The following is a 26,642-nucleotide window of genomic DNA, read 5'->3' on the forward strand; positions in this document are numbered from 1 at the left end:
GCTCAGTTTGCTGGAGTTCACATCCCCCTCCTGCAGTTATTTGGGACTTTTTAGAGATCTCGGAAGATTCCGGGACCAATCACAAGGCACAGCACGACTCGTCAACGTGCAGTAGGAAGCCGTCTGTGAAGCCACAAAGCATTCACTTCTGTTTTCCCTTTCTTGCAATGCACTCATTGAGAGCCAGAAAGCTAGTGAAGAATGACAGTGACAATGGCACTGGACCCCTGAACAGGTGTCTTATATTAAAAGTCAGCAGCTACAGTATTTGTAGTAGCTGACTTTGAATTTTTTTTGGGGGGGGGGGAGCCTAGACCTCCTCTTTAAATACCATCAAAAGTTAGCTCTATTGCAGGCCATACATGGGTCGAATTCCGAATGAATTTTCTTTAGAAAATTGGAAATGTTGAACGTTTTGTAATTCGACGGTACCACTATTGACTTCAAAATTTGACCAACCAAGCCTTCAGTTTCCTCCTCATGTTGCTACAGAAAAGAAAGTTTGTTTCTACAGAAAAGAAAGTTCCAGGTAACAGCTCATGCGCATTTCTTTTACGATGATATTTCTTGCTTGATTCTCCCATCATTGATTAGAAATTTGTTTGTTTTTAAAAAAATTTCCAAGATGTCTGATTCACTCAAATTTGATGGCTGCACGATAAACAGATATTGCTGAGGCCCACTAATGGTGTGAAATTCGAACGAAAATGCTTATTTGTTTGAAAAAATTATATAAATTTCATTTGGGTACAGCAGTGCCTGACCAAGCAATTGCCGGTTAAAGTGATTGTAAAGGAATTTTTTTTTTTAAATAACAAACATCTCTATACTTACCTGATATGTACAATGGAATTACACAGAGTGGCCCCAAACTTACTCTTCTCGGGTCTCCTGCTGGCGCTCCTGGCTCCTCCTCTATGTCCAGTGCCCCCATGGGAAGCCGCTCCCTATGGGGGCACTTGTGCGTGCTCGTACATTAAGGTGCATTAAGGCAAAAACTGTTTAGGCCTTAGAACCGGCTCAGCCACTTGCCGACTGCCTTAAATAGAAGTACGGCAGCAGAGCTGCTCTCCTGTCCCAGATGACATATCTAGTACGTGATCTGGCACTTTTGGGTAGGGGACACATGCAACACTGCCGGCACGCCAGCTGTGCTGTGATTAGACACAGCACAAGCCAATCAGAGGGTGCCAGACATACCGACCTGGCAGTAAAAGGGTTAAAGGTACCAAACACAAAAAATAACAAACATGTTACACTTACCTGCTTTGTTCAGTGGTTTTGCACAGAGCAGCCCTGGTCCTCCTTCTTGGGTCCCCCGTTGATGTTACTGGCCCCTCCCTTCTGCCGAGTGCCCCTAGAGCAAGCAGCTTGATATGGGGGCATCCAAGCAGGCTCGCTACCAAGCCACTGCTCTGTCTGTCCATTCACATACAGAGCTCACTGGCTGTGATTGTCTTAGCCAATGAGGAGGGAGAGTCCCTGGAGAGCCGGGATTCTTGTGCACTTTGCTGGATCACGATGGGGCTCAGGTATTGGGCGGGGGGCTGCTGCACACAGAAGGTTTTACATACATAGAATGGATGAAGGTAAAAGAACCTTCAGCCTTTATTTCCACTTTGACACCAGAACACAATTTTGCAACTTTGACATGTGTTAGTAAAACTGTACATATGATCGCAACTACTTTGTATATCTGATGGATTATACCTTGCCTGTTTCAGGACAAATTGGGCTTTCATTTGGTGGTAAATGGTAACAGATATTTCACATTTTGTTTTATTATTTTTTATTATTATCAAAGGAAAACTTGCCAAAAAAGTAAAAAAAGATAATTTTTTGAGATGCAGCTGTATATTTCATGCTATTACAATAATGTATCGCTACCCTCTTGAGGGCCGCTGTGTTTCTGGATCTCTCTCAGCTTTGCACAGCCAGGCAACATGCATTTTCCACACTTGCATGCACAGTCAGTGAACAGTCCATGAGCTTGGTTTTTGTTATTTTATTAGGGGATGTAACTTGGATAGGATAATAGGGATTATGGGATGCCCAACTTAACTGAATCAATGCACAGGGACAACATCCTTCCTATTTACAGAAACAGATCCTGGACTGTTCTTTTCCTTGAAAGTGGTCATTACGGATCTGTAGCAACTGCCCCTTACAGGCAAGGGACTTCCAGCCCTTCTAAAAGTTAGCTTAGCTTGTTGCAAACTACATGCAGAGATGTCTCCTCTCCCCTGTAGAACTGCTCCCAGCTCTACAGCCTGCTGACACTACCAGCCCTCCTGGCTGCTCTGAAGATCTGCCAGGACAAGGATAAATTATAAAGCACAGTGCTATCCTTTGAAAGCTTGCTATATGTGGCAGTCTTTCCCCTTGTAGATCCCTGGGTGAGCTGATGTACTCATACTGTCCTCCTGTCTCTCACTGCTCCAAGGCCATGATCCTGTTCATGTCGTACTGCTGAAGGAACCCTCCTGAGCCCAACCTGGGGGCCAGCCTTCCTGGACATAGGGACCCCTGCCAGCCCACTGATAGTCTCCTCAACACTCCATCTTCCACCCGACTCCCCTGCAAGCTTGACTCTCTATTTATGGGTCAGTCTCACCACTCTACCAGGGCCCCCAAACCTGATATTGGTTAGAGTTCCACCTTTTCTGCCCACTGGCTTCTGGAAGGTTCCATGGTCCTCCAGAACCAGCTGGAGGCGATAGAGTCCCAACCTGCTAAGCCATACAACCGCACCTGCAGTAACCGGACCTAATTACAGACTCACACAGTTGCTATAATTTTACCTAGACTATTCTAGCAGCACACTAGAGGGTGCTACAATAACTTATTACCAAAGAACAACCCAAAACAAATTATCCTACTCCTGGTGACCACAGTTTTCCAAATATGTGTATGTTATTTGCTGTTTGTACCAGGGGTGGACTGACCATTTGGAAACTCGGGCACTGCCCGAGGGCCCAGGGTCAGTAGGGGGTCCCATGTGATGCCCCTGGTACCTTTTTCATAGGCTTTTTTGAGTTTGGGCAAGGACACAGGGGCCCCATGATCCCCTATTGCCCAGGGGCCCCATGAGTTGTCAGTCCGCCCCTGGTTTGTACCCATAGTAGGGCCCAGAAACTAAAGAGCACATTTAGTTTTTTCACCCTACCTAAAACACACTGACTGATATCAGTTTAACAAATGTGTTTTTTCTTTAGGTCTGGTTCACACTAGTATGATTTCAGATGTGACTTGAATCACACAGAATCACATAACAAGGGAAATCACATTATTTTCAATGGTGCTTGTTCACAACCATGCGACTCCATGTGGCTAAATTTTTGTATTTTGCAAAAGGTTCTTGCACTACTTGTGCAATTTACAGTGCAGCTTGGCTCCATAGAATATGCAAGCCACATCCAAAACACAACCAAACGCAAATGCAACCAAGTCGCAACACAGTCACACTACACAGCCGCACTAAAATCGGATCAAAATCACATCACAGTAGTGTGAACCTAGCCCTTATCCTACCTAAAATACACTGACCCTGGCTATGACTCTGAGCAAGACCTTTGACCCTGATCTTAACACCTAAATCAAACTCTGATCTAGCTATTTTATCTTTATTTTTTGTTTACATTTTTTTCCTCTAACAAGTAGAAAAAAGATGCAATGGGTTGGATTTACCAAAGGACTGTGCACTTTACAAGTGCAATTGCACTAATTGTTTTCCAGAGTTTAGTAAATCAGGTGAAACTCTGCTGATTTCCGCCATCCAATCATGAACAAGCAAAATGTTTTTGTTTTATTTTCCTTGCACCTGATTGGGTATTCCTTACAAAGTGAAAGTAGAACTATAGGCAAAACATTTTTTTTCATGTTGGATATTGCAAGGGAGGGTTATAACCCTTGTTAGATTATTTTCGTCATCTGTGTTCCATTGCGAAGATTTCCCTTCACTTCCTGTCCCATAGCCAAATAAGAAGTGAGAGGAAATATCTACAAATTAACCACTTGCCCCCCTGAGGATTTACCCCCCTTCCTGACCAGGCCATTTTTGGCGTTACGGCGCTGCGTTACTTTAACTGACAATTGCGAGGTCATGCAACGCTGCACCCAAATGAAATTTACGTCCTTTTTTTCCCACAAATTGAGCTTTCTTTCTGTGGTATTTGATCGCCTATGCGTTTTTTATTTTTTGCACTATAAAAAAAGACCAACAGTTTTGAAAAAAAAAACAATATTTTGGACTTTTTGCTATTAAACATGTCCAGTAAAAAAATTTAAAAAATCAAATTTCATCATTGGTTTAGGTCAAAATGTATTCTGCTACATGTCTTTGCTACAAAAAATCCCTATACGTGTAAATTAATTGGTTTACGTGAAAGTTACAGCGTTTACAAATGGTGGTATATATACTGGAATTTTTTTTTTTCACTAGTAATGGCGGCGATCAGTGACTCATAGCGGGACTGCGGCGGGCATTCTGACACTGGGGGGAACTGACTTGGTGTCACTGACATCCCCAGTGATACCAATACAGTGATCAGTGCTAATAAAAAGCACTGACACTGTACTAATGGCAAAGGGTTAACTGTGTTCTGGGAGTGTTTTACTGGGGGGGCGGAGTGTTGGTGCTTCACTGTAAGCACACTGCTCTAGATGGCTGTGCTTTACACAGCCATCCAGAGCAGTGTGCCCGAGCTGAGAGGGAGGAATACTGTTAGTAAACAAAGCAGCCCTCCTCCCCGTCGGAGATCCTCAGTAATCACCAGGTACAAGCGGGTAATCACCAGCCAGGACCCGGTGATTGACAGCTGCAGCGGCGAATGGCAGCACGGGTAGGATGCTCACGCGCGCCACCTACCTGGAAATACAAAATCATGTATATACACGAGATTTTGCCAACACCTGCCGCCCTGTAGCAGTATTTCTGCTATATGGCGACGAGGAAGCAGTTAAGGAAAATTCTTGGGGCACCCAGATCACCAGAACTAGTGTCCCCATAAGAAGATTACCCTTCTATTACTTTCTCTGGGACAATGCAACATTGGGGATTTTTTAACTTTCACTTTCAATGATAATGGTAAGCAGGACAAATAGAGAGGGTGAATATCCTTAATGGGGGGCACAGACAGCAATAAAAACTGATAGGGGTTCTAATCCTGCTCCACTCTGTTCAAAACAAAAAAAAGTTTTGCCTTTAGTTATATTTGAAGCTTCACCACATTCACTAATAAAAAAAGAGTGCAACTGCACTTGCAAAGTGCACAGTCTGTTTACCTTTATTAAATAAAACCTAATGTATCCAATGTAGTCATAACAGGGGCAGACTGTAGAGCGACTGAGCACTGTGATAGCCAATCAGAGGCTATCACAGGGATCAGATGATCAGGAGCCGGTCCTCCTGGTTACTGTTCCTTGGCACGAGCCCCGAAGCTGTCCATAACAGCTCGGTATCTGTGCTGAGAAGGTGCTGTGCAGTACACTCTAACACAGTAGCACATATATGAGGCCACACGGAAAAAGGAACCACTTCCACAGGGCCGCATACTGTATATGTGTAAACTCAGCAGAAAGCGGTTAAAGTAGAAGAAAACACTAACTATAAGTAACCTTAAAAATTTTCTCCCTTCTCCTCCTATCTGTCTCGGCTAATTTGTGTAAAAGATCTGTATACTTACCTATGTTTATTCTGCTCCGGTCAGGTCATGTGATACTGCAGCTTTCTGTGTAATGGCTCTGAATTCTGGCAGCAGTGAGATCACCCATAGGCTCCCAGGACCTAGCCGTTGTCAGTGCTCCCTCCTCTTCCCTGCAGCAGCTGTGTACTGACACAGGTAAGCAGGAGCTGTATGACCACGTAGCCAGACTGGAACAGATTAAAAATAGGTAAGTATACACCTCTTTTTTTTATACAGAAAGAGGGGAAGAGAACATTTTTAAAAATATGTATATCATTAGGCTTTTCCTGGAGTTATTTCTTTCAGGATTTTTTTTTTTATTTGCTGGCCAGTAACACACTTTTTGCCTTAGGATGTCTCCATTCTGGACTGAGGATGGAGCAACAGAGATACCTCTTGACCGCAGCGCTGTCAGTCTGGTGAGAGGATATTGTTAGATGCATTGGAATATTTAGATAGCAAATTAAAGTGGAACTCCAGTGAACACTTTATAATCACAGCAGCAATTTTTTCTTTTCCTTTTAGAATACGGCTACTTTAACACTGATCCCAGCAAAAACACGGCTAAAACACATATGCATTTTTACCACGTTTATGCGAGTTTACCTTTTTTTTACCACATTTTTTAGAGAATATGTGACTCAAAAACAAACCAAAAATGCACCGCAGGCACGTTTTGCAGCAATTTCCATTGATTCAATTGGGAGGTACGTTTTTAGTGTGTTTTTTTGCCACACCAAACCTGCACCTAAAATGCAGCAAGCAGGAATTAAAAAAAACGCACCTGACCCACAGCGGATCAGTGTGTAAAGTTCCAAAGGAAAACATAGTCACACATTTTTTTACGCTTTTTTAAGCACAAAAGCAGAAGAAAAATGTATCAGTGTGAAAGCAGCCTAAGTGCATTTTCACAATGATCTGTAGCTAAAATACATATGCGTCTTTGCAGCAATGTTACCACGATTGCAGTGTGTTTTTCACAGGACATGTGAATCAAAAGACAGATAAAAAACTCAACACAGGTATGTTTTTGATGTGCTTTTGCCACATTTTCAATGCATTTTAATGGGGTGGTGTGGCAAGCAGGATTTTTACACCATAATGGAAGCACAACAGACCAGTGTGAAGACATACATAGACATATATAGGGAAGCATTTTTCTTCAGCTTTTCTTGCTCTTTTTTTAAACAGAAAAGCGCTTCAAAAACTCCTCAGTTTGAAAGCAGCCTAAAGGTTTTGCTACTAGGTTTCTTCAAAAAATTTCCGCACTTTTTTAGCACCACTAGAGTGCCTCCTTCTCCCATCTGGCCCAGGGGGTGCAGGTGTACTCATTTAGTCCTTCTCCTGTGTTGCTGGTGGGTCGGTGGCTGCTACCAGGCCTTGTAGCTGGGCTGCTCCTTTGTGCTCAGGGGTCCGGTGAAGTTCAAAGCTTTCAGCCTTCGCAGGTCCTTCTGCCTGAAGGTGAGCCTCTCTCCATCTGGGCCCCCTCACAGGCTCCTGCCTTTCAGCCTCACATTCTCCTCTTTCACCCGAACTTTCCTCCAACTCTCCTACTGCTGAGCAGACTCAGTTAGTTACTCTTAAAGGCTGTCCTGGCCCCCTGCCAAGCCTCCTGTTGGGAATCGGCAAGGATCCTCTAAGAGAACAGATCAGCCACTCCTCAAATCCACCCACTGCTTCTAGATCTTTCCCCAAAGTTCTAGAGCAGGGGGAAATTCCAGAGGGCTGGTCTGCAGAGCCTCTCAGCTCGTATATGGAATAAAGGCTGATTATGGAAAGCACCACCGTCAGTAGTAAATGGTTAGTCTCAACTCTCTATATTTGCTGGACAGCTTGGTCTGTTATAGGACGTTGTAAAATAATGGACAAGATCACCTGGTGAAAATAAAAAGCCTATGAGTGCTGACTTTCAGTGCCCATCAGTGATGCCTGTGAATGCCCATCAGTGCCACCTACCAGTGCCTCATCATCAGTGCCCATCAGTGCCACCTATCAGTGCCCATCAGTGCCACCTATCAGTGCCAATCACTGCAGCCTCATTAGCGCATATCAGTGAAGGAGAAAAATCACTTATTTACACAATTATAAAACAAAAACTAAGAATAAACTCTTTTTTTCAAAATTTTCAGTTGTTTTTGGCTTGTTTAGCAAAAAATAAAAAAAACAGAGGTGATTAAATACCACCAAAAGAAAGCTCTGTCTAAAAAAAAAGGATAAAAATGTCATATGGGTACAGTGTTGTATGACCGCACAATTGTCATTCAAAGTGCAACAGAGCTGAAAGCTAAAAATTGGCCTGGGCAGGAAGGGGGTATAAGTGCCCAGTAGGCTAGTGGTTAAAACCTTCTACACTTAGAGTGGCTCCACTGTCTCTTCTCTGCCTGCATATAGGAGTATCTGCAAGCTCTTACAGCTGATTGCCTCCTCCTACAAGCCCACATACCAACGAGCCTTCCAGTAAAGATGGACTTGGATGATATTTTCATATGGACCTTTCACTAACTTAACCATCCATGGTCCACCCCCTACAGTGTAGATGATCCAGTGCTCCCTATTCTCATTTATCTCTATATGATGTTTACCCCTGATGTCTTTTCTGCCTTCCACTAAAACCCATGGAGTGCAGCAGATGACCCTCCATTAACTTCTTTCCAGTCATAAAGGTTGGGGAAAGTGACAAGCAAACCTGAAAGTGTCATAATACATTTTGCTTCCATGTTCATTCTAGCCAGGGGATATTTGCAAACAGATGTTTGCTGGTCTCCCTCCCCTCTACCCAGCGACACCACCCCCATATGCAGTGGAGGCGTGCGGGGAGTGCACTACTAGCAATGGAAGTGATTGGGTGGCCGTAAAGCCACCTGCTTGCTTCCACCTGACAGCCAACAGTTTTTGTTACATTGGTACATAGTTGTTACCATGCATCACACTGTGTACTTATTTTTTTTTAACTGTGTTGAAGTGTCACAAACTGATAATTAATTAAAAGAGAAGTATGTGCTGTATAAGAAAAACCCCCCCATTATACTCTCCTAGGTGGATGCAGCATTGATCTGATGGTACATCTGTCTCCTGCTGGCTCTGCACAGAGAACTCAGTGATCAAACACTGTGATCGCTCAGTTCTTCCCTCAACTCTGAGCAGAGAAGCCAGGACTGTCAATCATTGGCTCTTGCTGTGCCCCCCCCCCCCCCCCCCGCAGTGCTCACTAGAGCACTGGGCTGTGGAGTGAGAGGTAGGGGCTGGCTTAGGCTCTTGGCGGATCCCTGGGAAGCTGAGCCAGGTGCCGGTCCAGGCTTTTGCATGGATCCCAACCATATGATCAGAATCTTTTCAGAGCCTAGACCGGCTCTGTGACGTCAGCCAACAGTGGAGTTTAGCCCACTGTCAGATGAAAATGGGTCACAGGAATGCAGAACTGACTGCACCCCTGTGGTCCACTGGAGAAGTATAGCCAAAAAAACTTGGTCAATACTTCTCCGTTAAAGTCTATGCACCGTAGCGTAACAATGCAGACATGCCTCATTATTAAACAGCACAGTGCACCTCAATGCACCATTATGGTGTAAGCCTGGCACATAGAAAACCATTATGCCCTTCCTTTGAGCCTGCGTTGATCTATGCAGCTCAATGGATATGGTGGGCCTAAGCCCTAAGAGGTATCTGTTCTTCACTGAATGAGCCCTTTAAGGTACAGCAGTCATGTAAACCCTATTATGTCCATGGTGTGGCACTATATTCAATAATAATCCGAACAATTTCAGTTTTATGTTAACTTGCCATTCACAATTGATCATCGAAGGTTTGTATTTTCAGTTTAGTAGCTTGATCATTGTCCTTTTAGGTTAGTAAACTGTAATCTGGGAAGTGCTGCCATCTCCTGGCTTTTATATATTCCTTTATTCCTAGCTCTAATCCGCACAATTTTTGCCATAGGTCTGCTTTTTTTACATTTTAAAATCATTTATAAATTATGCTTTTCTTTAGTTTTTTTTTAAAGGGGAGCTATAGCCATTAACCACTTTAGTGCCAGAAGATTTTACCCCCTTCTTGACCAGGGCATTTTTTGCTGTTCGACACTGTGCTACTTTAACTTGCGATTGTGCGGTCATGCGACGCTGTACCCAAATAAAATTTATGTAACTTGTTCGACACAAATAGAGCTTTCTTTTGGTGGTATTTGATCACCACTAAGTTTTTTGTTTTTTATTATATAAACAAAGACCGAAAATGTTGAAAACATTTTCTAACGTGAAAGACATTAATTTTGTGTAAACATTTTGTCATTGTGTGTTGGCCTAGTTCACACTAACTTTTATCTCTAAAGAGTGATTTGCATTTGGATTGCTCTTCTGAGAGCATTTGACAGGTGGTGAGGAGGCATTGTATCGTCTGCTCACCGCCTGCTTTTATCCCTTGAATCCCACACCAGCGCATGGCAAATATGAGCATTGCTTGCAGTTGCAAGGAACTTGCAAATTGCTGGTGGCCCCATTTACTTGAATGGGCCGCATACTGCAGGTACTATGCCCACTGAAAGCAACAGGGGGAATAATTCCTGCCATGGCTGCAGTACTTTGCTTGTATATACACCCCTAGTCACCTCCCCTGCAGCCAAAGGTGGTAGAGGTTGGAGAGTGGTAAAAGTGTGGCTCAACCACAGGGTTTGCCACCCCCAACCTCATGAGTGGAGGAGTCCATTTGTGGATATTAGGTGTGATGTATGCCATAAATGCTTCATTTAATTACTTTGAGCAAACTTTCAGGGCTAGCTCTTCCCCTGCAGCAGCTCCATCCCCATTTGCAGGCTGCATTGATATATAAGTTGTAACAACAATATTGTGATAGTGTATTTATACAAATTATTATATGTGAAAGTGAAAAGACATTGTTTATTACCCAAAGTAACTTCACAAATGAAAAAAAAATGGTTTTGCTTTTAATAAAGATTGCTGCTATTTAGCAAGTTTAGGTATAGCCGTTATTACAGTCCAGCAATATGTATGTGCCATACCTGGGATTCCTGCGGAAGTTGGAAATCACTGTAGTAGGCACCGCTACTACAGTGACCAAGACTAGTTTCCAAGTCCTATGCCAGATGTCTGTCCTGCTGCATTGTGAGGAGGTCACTCACTCGGCACCGCTGTCATTCAGAGAAAGCTCTGCATTTCCTCAGTGAATGCAAAGCATTTCACTGATTGGACTAGGTGGAGCGATGTCCAGTCTCGGCCTCATCCAATCAGAAAATGCAAAGTTTTCTCTTAAATTGGTTGTAAACCTCAGACATGAAATATAAACAAAGCATATCCCTCTATAGTGCATTTCTGTATGCTGCTTTGTTTCTCTGCTATCAGCATTAATCACTTCTGACAGGTTTTCCTGGCACCAAGAGATGAAAAAGTGACAGGGGAAGGAGCGCCAGCACACAGCTTGTGATTGACAGGCTTAGCTCTGTTCTTGTGTGCTGTGTGAAGGAGGGTGTGTCCTTTCCCTCCAATCAGCTCTTACTGAGCTCTGCAGAGTGTAATATTAGCTCTCTGACCCTTGCTTTCTGAAAGCTCAGACAAGCTTAAACAATTCTGCACTTTGAACAGATGCAGAGAAGTAAAGATTTCAGATAAATAGGTACAACTTATGTAGCAGGATTTGTTTCATTTCTGGTATAATGTGAGGCCAGTCACTTCACTGGGTATATGTAAGGGTTTACAACCACTTTAATGGCACCTGTACCAACTGGTTGACCTCCTGTGCTCAGTAAGCAGTAGAGCAACCACTCAGCACACGACCTGAAAGCTAGTGGACATGGATATTGCCATACCTAAGCTTCAATTTCAACCGTAATCAGCCCTAATGAACTATTTCTTCCCTATCACCTCTTAGGTATAATTTTTAGCTGTGTTTTTGTACTATTCATTTGTATTTTTTCCTTTAATTTGTTTTGTTCTGCAGCTTTTTTTAATTGATGGCCACAAAAAGGTACTTTCTTGAAATGTCAAACTAATTCATGTGGGTTTTATTGGCAGGTACACTTTGAGACAAATGATGTGAAGCTTATTAACCATTTCAATACCGTGCAATTTTACACCTTCCTGCCCAGGCCATTTTTCAGGTTTCAGCGCTCTCACACTTTGAATGACAATTGCGCGGTCATACAACACTGTACCCAAACTAAAATTTTATCATTTTCTTCACACAACTAGAGCTTTCTTTTGGTGGTATTTAATCACCGCTGGGGTTTTTATTTTTTGCTAAATTAACAAAAAAAGACCAAAAATTTTGAAAAAAAACCCACATTTTTCTTTGTTTCTGTTATAAAAGTTTACAAATAAATAATTGTTCTTCATAAATTTAGGCCGAGATGTATTCTGCTACATGTCTTTGGTGAAAATAACCCAAATTAGAATGTATTTTTTAGTTTGTAGGAAAGTTATAGAGTTCACAAACTATGGTATAGATCTGAATATTGATCAATCCTGAAGTACTGACAGCCAATCTAATTTCTTGAGGTCCAAGACTGTCAGAACAGTACAGATATCCCCAAATGACCCCTTTTTGCAGAGTAGACAGTCCGACGTACTTCATAAGAGGCATGGCGCGTTTTTTGAAGTTGTATTTTTATGTCAAAATTTTTCGGAAAATGGAAAAATTAAAAAAATAATTTTCACTATTTTTTTTTTTACATACTGTCACCAGTGCAGTACAGCGTCATCATATAACTGGCATGGCGGTTAACAGGGACACTGACTGGTGACAGTATGAAAAAAAAAAAAATATATATATATTTTTTTTTTTTAATTTTTTTATTATATTTAATTTATTACATTTTTTTTTATTTTTTTTAAGATTTTTTTTTCATATTTTACTATGACCAAAGTAGTACAATGTTACCATAGTAACACTGTACTACTTTGGGGAAGTGATCAGTATATATATATATATATTTTTTTTTTACACAATTTGCTTATAGCAAAGAATTACTTTGCTATAAGCAAGCATTTACCTGAATGAAATTGATTCATTCAGCTTTTTTTTTTTTTTTTTTGTGCTTAGCTGTGATTTGGTCACAGCTAATCACATGACATGTGCATGTGATTAGCTGTGACCATTCACAGCTAGGCACTAGTATACAATGGATGGCATCATGAATGAAGCCATCCATTGTATACAACTGTCATGTGACCTGCTGTGATTGGTCACAGCAGGTCACATGGTACCAGCAACGGGAGCCGGTACTCGGATCTGTCATCGGCCGTGTCTGAGGTGCACGGCCCGTGATAGATCCCGCTGCTGCGCCGCTCTGCATGACCGCAAACGGCGCATGTGCGGGAGCACGCCAAATGGCGTGCACCCGGAATGAAGAGGCACATCTGAAGCCGCCAAACGGCCATTGGCCGGGCGGCTAATGGTTAAAAAGTAAGCCAATGGGTTGGTTACCTTGGCACAAGAGCCAAAGGTATATTAATCACTTGCCCTCCAGAGGATTTACCCCCCTTCCTGACCAGGCCATTTTTTGTGTTACTTTGACTGACAATTGCACGGTTATGCAATGCTGCACCCAAATTACATTTACATCCTTTTATTCCCAAAAATTGAGCTTTCTTTCGGTGGCATTTGTGTTTTTTATTTTTTGTGCTATAAGCAAAAAAAAGACCTACAATTTTGAGAAAAAAAACTATATTTTGGACTTTTTGCTATTAAACAAAAAAATTTTAAAAATCAAATTTTGTCAGAGATTTAGGCCAAAATGTCTTTGAAAATGCCCTGTGGGAGGGGCGAAATGTGTTGACGCACTTTCGGTCTACTCACTATTTTCCAGGGGCCATCTTGTGGATGAGGAATAGTCTTGCTGTCATCTACTGCTTACTGGGGATTTCTAATCTGAGTATCTTGAGGTCTTTGGAAATATGATGTCTATGGAGGCAATAAAAACATGCTCCAAATTAAAAGGTATGCGCTAATAACAAACTTATACAAAAGTGTATGTCATCATCCAAAAAACATTAGTGTTTTAAATAAATTAGAGTGTCCAAACATAAATTAGTGTCCAAAAAAAAATATATATCTTCAGTGACTTGAACCAATTGTGAGAAATCCACCACCAAAGGAGATTAAATGAACTCACCAGAGCTAATGGCTGGTCAGATTATAAACCAGCAACAGCGCTTGTGCTCTGGGAGCAATGAACCCGATGTCCAAATAGATATGGTGATGTTTCAGATACTTCCAGATAATAATCACAGCCAAACAACTTTGCAGCCCAAGCTCTTATGATGAACTTCTCCACTCTGTCTCATACCTCCATGAGAGCATGCAGTACACTCAGGGACAAAAAAGAGAACATAATGGTGCAATACGTTTTTTTCATTTATCTCTTTAATAAAAAAGGTATAAGGAAACTCACAAACAAGGTGTCCAACAGATACCAGCTTCAATCGCAAAAAAGGGTTGAGATACAGTTAACGCTCACCGCAGATCTCTCCCATACAGCACAGACCAGCAAGGCTCTCTAACGTCCACATCAAATAGGCTACGCCCAACCGGTTTCGTCACACCGACGTCATCAAGGGGCGGTACAGATGGGAACGTCAGACAGCTCTTATAAATACCACCCTTCATCTACATAGTTTTAACACCCAGCCAATCACTGCGTTCCTAGTCTCCTTAATCACGCCGGCTAGAACAGGTGTTTCCCAATTTTATTATACATATACTCTATTATATAAACAAAAAAGCTAAATATATATACCCTGCAGGTTTGAATCAGCACAATACCGTTCTCCTTCAAAATCACCCACAAAAAAATATAAATATAAAAACATAAATATATGCAGAAAAGCAATATATACCATCCTGTGCATGGCTCTTCAAACCACAGAAAAACCCTTAAAGGGCCATGCACAGAACTTAAAGCACAACTCTTCTCATACACAAAAAAATTAAAAAATAATTTTTTTTTTTTTTTTATAAAAATATAAACCAAATTAAAATAAACTATATATAACGATCACTACATGTAATCAATATTTTAAAATATTTATCTTAAAAATTAGTCAAAAAACAATTTAAATCAATATCTATGTTTAAACCTCTTGGTACTAAAGACTCCAATTCATATATCCAAAAAGTCTCCTTTTTTTATATTTCTTTAATCAGATCTGAACCCCTCCAATGACTTTTTACTCTCTCAATTCCATAAAATGTCGCTAAACTCGGATCACTATTGTGTCTTAATTTAAAATGTCTTGAAACACTATGTTTGTCAAACCCTCTCTTTATATTGTTCAAATGTTCATTTATCCTAGTCTTCAACTGTCTCCCTGTTCTTCCAACGTACTGAAAATGACACGGGCATTCCAAAACATAAATCACATGAGAGGAATTACATGAAATAAGTTGTTCGATCTTATATTCTTTCTTAGTTATATTTGAAATAAATTTCTTCCTCTTTATTTTATTCGATCTATTTATCGTTCTACATGCTTTACACCTGTTACAATGAACAAATCCCTTCAAATCGGGAAAAAAATCCACCTTCTTTTGGTGGATCTAAAATATTATGCACTAATTTCGTCCTTATAGATCGATTTTTCTTATAAATAAATTTAGGTTTTTTTGGGATGATCTTTTTCAATACCTCATCTTTTAACAAAATCGGCCAATATTTCTTGAAAATACCCTCAATCTCTTTATACTGATTATTAAAGTTGGTAATAAAAGCCATATCAAAGTTGTTATTCTTTATCTTTCTATTAGACAGAAAAGTACTTCTATCCTTTTTATCAATCATTTCCCTTTCTGTTGACAAAAAAGGTTTTTTATATCCTTTCTCAATAAACCGATCGATCAATACATCAGTTTGATCAACAAAATCTTTCCTTAAACTGCAATTCCTTTTAATTCTTGTAAACTGACTTCTTGGGGTATTATATAGCCATTTAGGATGATGTCCACTTGAAACCGGGATATAGCTATTTTTATCAATATCTTTAAAAAAAGTTTTAGTATAAATCTGTCCATCATATTTATATAAGATCAAATCCAAAAAATTAACCTTTTCAAAATCTTTAGTAACAGTAAACTTCAACCCATAACGGTTTTTATTAATATAGTTTGAAAATCTTTCAAGATCTATTTCAGAACCCCTCCAAATTACTATAATATCGTCTATGTAGCGCCTATACAGCGCCACCTGTGGCCATTTTTCAAATATACATTCTTCTTCCCATTTATCCATAACGATATTAGCTACACTGGGAGCATACTTAGCACCCATAGCAACGCCCCTACATTGCTGAAAAAAAGTAATATTATACCAGAAGAAGTTATTCGACATCACAAATTCTAGTAATTCACAAATAAATGCTCTTTGAGTTCTTTTAATATGTGATTTATGTTTCAATGCCCATTTAACTGCTTTCAAACCATCATCTTGTTTAATGCTGGTATTTAAGGACTCAACATCAATAGTGACCAAGTAGCAACCTTCAATATTCTCTAAACTCGCCAAAATACCAATAAGTTCTCCACTATCCCTTAAAAAGGAACGATTGTTCTTCACTATCGGTTGTAAAAATGAATCTATGTATTCTCCGACTCGAGAGAAAATAGAATTAATCCCACTCACAATGGGTCTACCAGGGGGTGTTTTTTTATTTTTATGTAATTTGGGTAGGTAGTATATAGTAGGAATTCTTGGATTATTAATACATAAATATCTCGCCTCTTTCTCGTTTAAGACTCCTAAGTCTTTACCTTTATTAATCAGCAGTTTTAATTCACCCATCAATCTTTTAGTAGGGTTTGATGCAAGAATTTTATATGTATCTTCAACTTTAAGCAATCTATCCATCTCAAGTTCATAATCTTTTTTATTTAAGATAACAATGCTACCACCCTTATCAGCCCCTCTAATAACAATCTCTTTTCCTTTTTCTAAATCTTTAATACCTTGTCCGAGTTCTTTTGAAGTATAATATCTCTTTTTAAGATTCATATCTTTAATTTCAGTCTCAACCATTTTTTTAAAAACATCTAAATATTCATTCCCTGTATTTTTGGGATTAAACGTAGAAGAATTCTTCAGATTACTATGCATGTAGACCTTTGCAGGTACTTTACTGATCCCTTCTTTCTTATTATCTTTATTTTTCTCAAAAAAATTTTTTATATTCAACTTTCTAACGAACTTTTGCAGATCGATAAAAACATCGAATTTACTTACATTTTTTCTGGGTATATATTTTAGCCCCAAATCTAAAACTTTTAGCTCTTTTTCAGTAAGACAAACATCACTTAAATTAAAAATTCCAGTGCCTATAGATCTCTTTTCCTTTTCTTTTCGTTCCAATTCCAATTACAGGGGATGGAATCAAAGAGGTACATATGGTATGAAAAACAATGGAGGAGGTATAGAGGAAAAAGAGGAGGTAAACGAAAACGAAAAGAAAAGGAAAAGATATCTATAGGCACTGGAATTTTTAATTTAAGTGATGTTTGTCTTACTGAAAAAGAGCTAAAAGTTTTAGATTTAGGGCTAAAATATATAACCAGAAAAAATGTAAGTAAATTCGATGTTTTTATCGATCTGCAAAAGTTCGTTAGAAAGTTGAATATAAAAAATTTTTTTGAGAAAAATAAAGATAATAAGAAAGAAGGGATCAGTAAAGTACCTGCAAAGGTCTACATGCATAGTAATCTGAAGAATTCTTCTACGTTTAATCCCAAAAATACAGGGAATGAATATTTAGATGTTTTTAAAAAAATGGTTGAGACTGAAATTAAAGATATGAATCTTAAAAAGAGATATTATACTTCAAAAGAACTCGGACAAGGTATTAAAGATTTAGAAAAAAAAAAAGAGATTGTTATTAGAGGGGCTGATAAGGGTGGTAGCATTGTTATCTTAAATAAAAAAGATTATGAACTTGAGATGGATAGATTGCTTAAAGTTGAAGATACATATAAAATTCTTGCATCAAACCCTACTAAAAGATTGATGGGTGAATCAAAACTGCTGATTAATAAAGGTAAAGACTTAGGAGTCTTAAACGAGAAAGAGGCGAGATATTTATGTATTAATAATCCAAGAATTCCTACTATATACTACCTACCCAAATTACATAAAAATAAAAAAACACCCCCTGGTAGACCCATTGTGAGTGGGATTAATTCTATTTTCTCTCGAGTCGGAGAATACATAGATTCATTTTTACAACCGATAGTGAAGAACAATCGTTCCTTTTTAAGGGATAGTGGAGAACTTATTAGTATTTTGGCGAGTTTAGAGAATATTGAAGGTTGCTACTTGGTCACTATTGATGTTGAGTCCTTATATACCTGCATTAAACAAGATGATGGTTTGAAAGCAGTTAAATGGGCATTGAAACATAAATCACATATTAAAAGAACTCAAAGAGCATTTATTTGTGAATTACTAGAATTTGTGATGTCGAATAACTTCTTCTGGTATAATAATACTTTTTTTCAGCAATGTAGGGGCGTTGCTATGGGTGCTAAGTATGCTCCCAGTGTAGCTAATATCGTTATGGATAAATGGAAAGAAGAATGTATATTTGAAAAATGGCCACAGGTGGCGCTGTATAGGCGCTACATAGACGATATTATAGTAATTTGGAGGGGTTCTGAAATAGATCTTGAAGGATTTTCAAACTATATTAATAAAAACCGTTATGGGTTGAAGTTTACTGTTACTAAAGATTTTGAAAAGGTTAATTTTTTGGATTTGATCTTATATAAATATGATGGACAGATTTATACTAAAACTTTTTTTAAAGATATTGATAAAAATAGCTATATCCCGGTTTCAAGTGGACATCATCCTAAATGGCTATATAATACCCCAAGAAGTCAGTTTACAAGAATTAAAAGGAATTGCAGTTTAAGGAAAGATTTTGTTGATCAAACTGATGTATTGATCGATCGGTTTATTGAGAAAGGATATAAAAAACCTTTTTTGTCAACAGAAAGGGAAATGATTGATAAAAAGGATAGAAGTACTTTTCTGTCTAATAGAAAGATAAAGAATAACAACTTTGATATGGCTTTTATTACCAACTTTAATAATCAGTATAAAGAGATTGAGGGTATTTTCAAGAAATATTGGCCGATTTTGTTAAAAGATGAGGTATTGAAAAAGATCATCCCAAAAAAACCTAAATTTATTTATAAGAAAAATCGATCTATAAGGACGAAATTAGTGCATAATGTTTTAGATCCACCAAAAGAGGTGGATTTTTTTCCCGATTTGAAGGGATTTGTTCATTGTAACAGGTGTAAAGCATGTAGAACGATAAATAGATCGAATAAAATAAAGAGGAAGAAATGTATTTCAAATATAACTAAGAAAGAATATAAGATCGAACAACTTATTTCGTGTAATTCCTCTCATGTGATTTATGTTTTGGAATGCCCGTGTCATTTTCAGTACGTTGGAAGAACAGGGAGACAGTTGAAGACTAGGATAAATGAACATTTGAACAATATAAAGAGAGGGTTTGACAAACATAGTGTTTCAAGACATTTTAAATTAAGACACAATAGTGATCCGAGTTTAGCGACATTTTATGGAATTGAGAGAGTAAAAAGTCATTGGAGGGGTTCAGATCTGATTAAAGAAATATAAAAAAAGGAGACTTTTTGGATATATGAATTGGAGTCTTTAGTACCAAGAGGTTTAAACATAGATATTGATTTAAATTGTTTTTTGACTAATTTTTAAGATAAATATTTTAAAATATTGATTACATGTAGTGATCGTTATATATAGTTTATTTTAATTTGGTTTATATTTTTATAAAAAAAAAAAAAAAATATTTTTTAATTTTTTTGTGTATGAGAAGAGTTGTGCTTTAAGTTCTGTGCATGGCCCTTTAAGGGTTTTTCTGTGGTTTGAAGAGCCATGCACAGGATGGTATATATTGCTTTTCTGCATATATTTATGTTTTTATATTTATATTTTTTTGTGGGTGATTTTGAAGGAGAACGGTATTGTGCTGATTCAAACCTGCAGGGTATATATATTTAGCTTTTTTGTTTATATAATAGAGTATATGTATAATAAAATTGGGAAACACCTGTTCTAGCCGGCGTGATTAAGGAGACTAGGAACGCAGTGATTGGCTGGGTGTTAAAACTATGTAGATGAAGGGTGGTATTTATAAGAGCTGTCTGACGTTCCCATCTGTACCGCCCCTTGATGACGTCGGTGTGACGAAACCGGTTGGGCGTAGCCTATTTGATGTGGACGTTAGAGAGCCTTGCTGGTCTGTGCTGTATGGGAGAGATCTGCGGTGAGCGTTAACTGTATCTCAACCCTTTTTTGCGATTGAAGCTGGTGTCTGTTGGACACCTTGTTTGTGAGTTTCCTTATACCTTTTTTATTAAAGAGATAAATGAAAAAAACGTATTCCACCATTATGTTCTCTTTTTTGTCCCTGAGTGTACTGCATGCTCTCATGGAGGTATGAGACAGAGTGGAGAAGTTCATCATAAGAGCTTGGGCTGCAAAGTTGTTTGGCTGTGATTATTATCTGGAAGTATCTGAAACATCACCATATCTATTTGGACATCGGGTTCATTGCTCCCAGAGCACAAGCGCTGTTGCTGGTTTATAATCTGACCAGCCACTAGCTCTGGTGAGTTCATTTAATCTCCTTTGGTGGTGGATTTCTCACAATTGGTTCAAGTCACTGAAGATATATATATTTTTTTGGACACTAATTTATGTTTGGACACTCTAATTTATTTAAAACACTAATGTTTTTTGGATGATGACATACACTTTTGTATAAGTTTTTTATTAGCGCATACCTTTTAATTTGGATTATTGTTGCCAAAATTTATTTTGGGTGGGATATGCTGCTGACACTTTGGTGTTTTTTGTAAGTGGCGCTTTTTTTCTTCTTTTTTAATTTGGTAATAAAAACATGCTGTTTTTTATCTTACCTAATGTGAGTGGCCTGGTGTTTCTGGCAAGAGGAGTTTGATGGTGGTGGAAGCTGGAGGAAAATTCTTTTGTGGCAAAAGCTGGAGGTCTGAATATAAAGGGTCTAGGATCCCTAAAAATTGCTTAAAAGGAGTTTATCTCACCAGAGTCTGGTGAGTGCGGTATATTTTTGTTTTGAGCACTCTTCTTGGTGGAAGCACATCTTTATGGAGAAAGGACTTATCTTGTTGTTTTTCCACTATCATATTGTGCACTTGTGATCAATAATATTTTTTCACATATAATTTTTCATTTATGTTGGAGTGGGACAAGGATTATTATCATATAATTGTATATATTTTTCTGTATGGTGATTAGGTACAATGTAAATTATTTGCACTTTTTTTTGATATTTAAATTTTTTTGGTGTCAAAGACACTTGGGTACAGCAACATTTCATTTAATTATAATTTTTTATTATTATATATATTTTTTTTATAGATATTTTTCTGTATATTTATTTCCTTGGCGCTGGTGATTTGTGGCTATACACTTATTGGGATGGCTGTGCTGTGTACAGCCATCCCGAGCAGTGTGCCCAAGCTGACAGGGAGGAAGACTGTTTGTAAACAAAATAATCTTCCTCCCCATCGGTGATTGTCGGTAATCACCGGGCGCCAGCGAGTAATCACTGACCGGGACCCAGTGATTGACATCCGCAGGTGCAAACGACGGAGCGGGTAGGGCGCACGGGGCTCACCCTCCTCCCAGAACTGCAAAATCACGATATACGTGATTTCGCTCACCCGTGCCACCGTGTAGCAGTATATCTGCTATAGGGCGGTGGGAAATTGGTTAAAATATGCTGTGTGGTTTTAATTTTTCGCACTACAAGCAAAAAAGACCTACAATTTTGAGAAAAAAACTATATTTAGGACTTTTTGCTATTAAACATGTCCAGTAAAAAAATTTTAAAAAATCAAATTTCGTCATAGATTTAGGCCAAAATGTATTCTGCGACATGTCTTTGCTAAAAAGAACTCCCAAAACGTGTAAATTAATTGGTTTACGTGAAAGTTATAGCGTTTACAAATGGCGGTATAGGATGTGATTTAAATTTTTTTCTCTTACTAGTAAAGGCAGCGATTAGCGACTTTTAGTTTAGCGGGACTACGGTGGGCATTCTGACACTAGGGGGGACTGACTTGGTGCCACTGACATCCCCAGTGACACCAATACAGTGATCAGTGTTAAAAAACAGCACTGACACGGTACTAATGACACTGGGCAGGAAGGGGTTAATGCAGTGGTTCTTAACCTTGTTGGAGTTACTGAACCCCACCAGTTTCATATGCGCATTCACCGAACCCTTCTTAATTGGAAAAATAAAATATGATTTTTAAAATTCAAAACATAGGTATATATTTAGGTATATATTTATACATAGGTGCACAAAATGAACAAAACCATTAAGAACAAAGAACAAAACCATTAAAACATGAATTTCACACAAAAACAAAAACATAATAATGAATATTTACTGCACAAATCATATGAGTCGGGTGTGGGTCTTCACCTCCGCCGAACCCCCGAGACTGACTCACCGAACCCCTGGGGTTCGATCGAACCCAGGTTAAGAACCACTGGGTTAATGTAAGTGGCGATCAAAGGGTTAACTGTGTGTAGGGAGTGTTTTACTAGGGGGCGGGGGTGTGTGCTTCACTGTAAGCACACTGATCGGGATGGCTGTGTTGTGCTCAGCCATCCTGAGCAGTGTACCTAAGCTGACAGGGAGGAAGACTGTTTGTAAACATAACAGTCTTCCTCCCCTATCGGTGATTGTCGGTAATCATCGGGCACCGGCGGATAATCATCATCCGTGATTGATATCTGTGGCCGCGAATGGTGGTGCAGGTAGGGCGCGTGCCCCCTACCTGGAAATGCAAATCCACATATATATATATATATATATATATATATATATATATATATATATATATATGTGTGATTTTGCTCACCGGTGTCACCATGTAGCAGTATATCTACTATACGGCGACAGGTAAGTGGTTAAGAAAGCAAGCAAACTTTATACTGATTTCAGGCCCACATGAGGCGGCAAAGGTAAGTATTGATATCTCATATGCCTCAGATGTTACATATACAGTAGCTTACAGCGAGCAAGGACCATGAATTTATTTATTTATTTCAGGTACTTATATAGCGCCATCAATTTACACAGTGCTTTACATATATATTGTACATTCACATCAGTCCCTAACCCTCAAGGGGTGTACAATCTAAGGTCCCTAACTTACATTCATACATACACATACTAGGGCCAATTTAGATGGGAGCCAATTAACCTACCAGCATGAATGCAGGGCTTTTGAATCAGCCTGTGGTTGGAGGTTCACCCTTTTATGAAAATCAAGATTATTTGAAAACTGCATTGGTAAGCTGAAAACAAGAAGGGAGAACAGCATGTTGGGCTTTCCAGAAACACTCACAGTATGTGGACTATGTGTGATTGGAATGTAAGGTACTTTCCTTCAGGTCTACAAGGAATTGCATCCATACAGAGATAGAAATGACATCACAGATACACGTGTCCTTTAAAGCAATTTACATAGCATACTATCAACAGGAAATTTATGGTTGTTTTGTAACCAGATGTAGCTTCCTCCTGTTACTGAAATCAACATACACAATTGTCCATAAAGCCTCATTCACATATTGACAGTATAAAGAAATGTTCATGAGGCAGTTATGATCCCTACAAGGTACCTCCTGGTGTAGTGACTGCCCAAATCTCTTCTGGTGCATTCAAGGCATGAATTAGCCAGTCAATTGCTTGGGTTCATCTGTTGGGCACCCACACCATTGAGCAGGTATAATGCATTTGGACTGATATGCCAGCAACAAGTGAGCTGGATGATCTCTTAACCACTTCACGCCGGTCGCACGCAAATGTGCGGCCTCCTGGCGTCTGGGCCTAGACGCGAGCGGCCGCACATTTGCGTTCTATTAAAAGAGAACATATGTGCTGAGAGTACTCGCCCTGCGAGCTCCCAGCACACATGCCCGGTACTCACGGAAAGGTCCCGATCTCCTCTTTCGATCGGGACCTTTCCCGATCATGTGACCGCCGTGATGGTCACATGACCCTAAACCCTGTCCCGCCTTCCGGCTTCTGAAACCCTTAAAGGGCCAGGAGGCGCCGGCGTAAAGGGGTTAAAGTGGCATTAAACCCAAAGCTAAAAATGCAATATATTGCAGTTTACCAATCATTAGATGTGGTGGCTGCATTTGTTTTCTTTTTTTATTTAGGTCTTGTTTTCACCTGGTGATCTGGTCATTAGCACATCTCCAGTATTAAAGTGTCTCCACTCTGGATGACGGAGCACAGGGGCCACATTTGGACAGCAGCATTGTCAGCCAGCGGAGAGGGGAGTGTTAAATGTAATCGCGGATTTAAAAACACATTGAAGCTAAACTCCAGCTAAAACTTTATATGCAGTTACAGCAAATATTTTTGTTCCTTTTGGGATAAAGGTTTTATATAAATGAATAAAGGCTGACCATAATAGGCACCCCTGTCAGTGGTAAAGAGTTTGTCTCATCCCTATAATTGATACATCTGGAAGAAAGCTTTTTCTTTTGAAAGATAACAGTCTTACTTGGCAGATCACCAGATGAAAATAGAAGAAAAGAAAGCCTAAAAAGGAAAACAAATGCTGCCATCACATCTTGGTATGCTATAATGTAATAAATGTTTGCTTTTAAGACCCCGGTCACACTGGATGCGAATTGGCATGCGATTTGTCATAACATGCAACTTGCAAATCGCATGGCAAGTCGCACCCTATTGTCCGCAATTACAGCAGTCATATCAGTGAGATTCCAACTTGGTCAAGCTGCAGCAATTTCTAAAGTAGTGCATGCACTACTTTAGGTGCGATTTGCATAGACATCTGTGCCTTGCAAGCCGCGGATGTCTTGCAAATCGCACCTCAAGTCAGAATATCATCCGACTTTGAAATCATGTGACTTCACTGGAAGTTGCACGATTTCGAAGTTGGATTGGTGTGACCAGGGTGTAATACTGCTTTAATACCAGTGCTCATGTAAATCCAGAATTATAAACTGGGGTATTTTGGATTTTAAAGTGGTTGTAAACACTTACATAAACCCAGTGAAGTGACTGGCTCTAGGTCAGTGGTTCTCAACCTTTCTAATGCCGCGACCCCTTAATACAGTTCCTCATGTTGTGGTGACACCCAACCATAAAATTATTTTCGTTGCTACTTCATAACTGTAATTTTGCAGTGGGAGGACTAGCGCCCCATCACTGATGTCAGTGGGATGAATAGTGTCCCATCGTTGGTATCAGTGGGAGGAATAGTGCCCCATCATTGGTGTCAGTGGGAGGAATAGTGCCCCATCATTGGTGTCAGTGGGAGGAATAGTGCTCCATCATTGGTATCAGTGGGAGGAATAGTGCCCCATCATTGGTATCAGTGGGAGGAATAGTGCCCCATCATTGGTATCAGTGGGAGGAATAGTGCCCCATCATTGGTGTCAGTGGGAGGAATAGTGCCCCATCATTGGTGTCAGTGGGAGGAATAGTGCCCCATCATTGGTATCAGTGGGAGGAATAGTGCTCCATCATTGGTGTCAGTGGGAGGAATAGTGCTCCATCATTGGTGTCAGTGGGAGGAATAGTGTACAATCATTGGCGTCAGTGGGAGGAATAGTGCCCCATCATTGGCATCAGTGGGAGGAATAGTGCTCCATCATTGGTGTCAGTGGGAGGAATAGTGCTCCATCATTGGTGTCAGTGGGAGGAATAGTGTACAATCATTGGTGTCAGTGGGAGGAATAGTGTACAATCATTGGTGTCAGTGGGAGGAATAGTGCCCCATCATTGGCGTCAGTGGGATGAATAGTGTCCCATCGTTGGCATCAGTGGGAGGAATAGTGCCCCATCGTTGGTGTCAGTGGGAGGAATAGTGTCCCATCATTGGTGTCAGTGGGAGGAATAGTGTCCCATCATTGGTGTCAGTGGGAGGAATAGTGTCCCATCATTGGTATCAGTGGGAGGAATAGTGCCCCATCATTGGTATCAGTGGGAGGAATAGTGCTCCATCATTGGTGTCAGTGGGAGGAATAGTGTACAATCATTGGCGTCAGTGGGAGGAATAGTGCCCCATCATTGGTATCAGTGGGAGGAATAGTGCTCCATCATTGGTGTCAGTGGGAGGAATAGTGCTCCATCATTGGTGTCAGTGGGAGGAATAGTGTACAATCATTGGTGTCAGTGGGAGGAATAGTGCCCCATCGTTGGTGTCAGTGGGAGGAATAGTGCCCCATCGTTGGTGTCAGTGGGGGGAGGAATAGTGCCCCATCGTTGGTGTCAGTGGGGGGAGGAATAGTGCCCCATCGTTGGTGTCAGTGGGGGGAGGAATAGTGCCCCATCGTTGGTGTCAGTGGGGGGAGGAATAGTGCCCCATCGTTGGTGTCAGTGAGGGGAGGAATAGTGCCCCATCATTGGTGTCAGTGGGGGGAGGAATAGTGTCTCATCGTTGGTGTCAGTGGGGGAGGAATAGTGCCCCATCATTGGTGTCAGTGGGGGGAGGAATAGTGTCTCATCGTTGGTGTCAGTGGGGGGAGGAATAGTGTCTCATCGTTGGTGTCAGTGGGGGAGGAATAGTGCCCCATCATTGGTGTCAGTGGGGGGAGGAATAGTGCCCCATCGTTGGTGTCAGTGGGGGGAGGAATAGTGTCTCATCGTTGGTGTCAGTGGGGGGAGGAATAGTGCCCCATCGTTGGTATTAGTGACACAAATGATGGGGCACTATCCCTCCCACTGACACCAATGATACTTACCTTGCTGACTCCTGCTCCAGCCTGGGCTCGCTCTCTCCCTCTCCCATCTACAACCTGCATACCTGCCTGCAGCAGCAAAATTTGCACTTACCTGTCAGCTGTCTTCCTTCTCTGGCCTCTCTCTTCAC

Source organism: Staurois parvus, unplaced genomic scaffold, assembly GCF_062004578.1.
Source record: "Staurois parvus isolate SC_StPar_1 unplaced genomic scaffold, SC_StPar_1.0 ptg000244l, whole genome shotgun sequence".
Taxonomy (NCBI): domain Eukaryota; kingdom Metazoa; phylum Chordata; class Amphibia; order Anura; family Ranidae; genus Staurois; species Staurois parvus.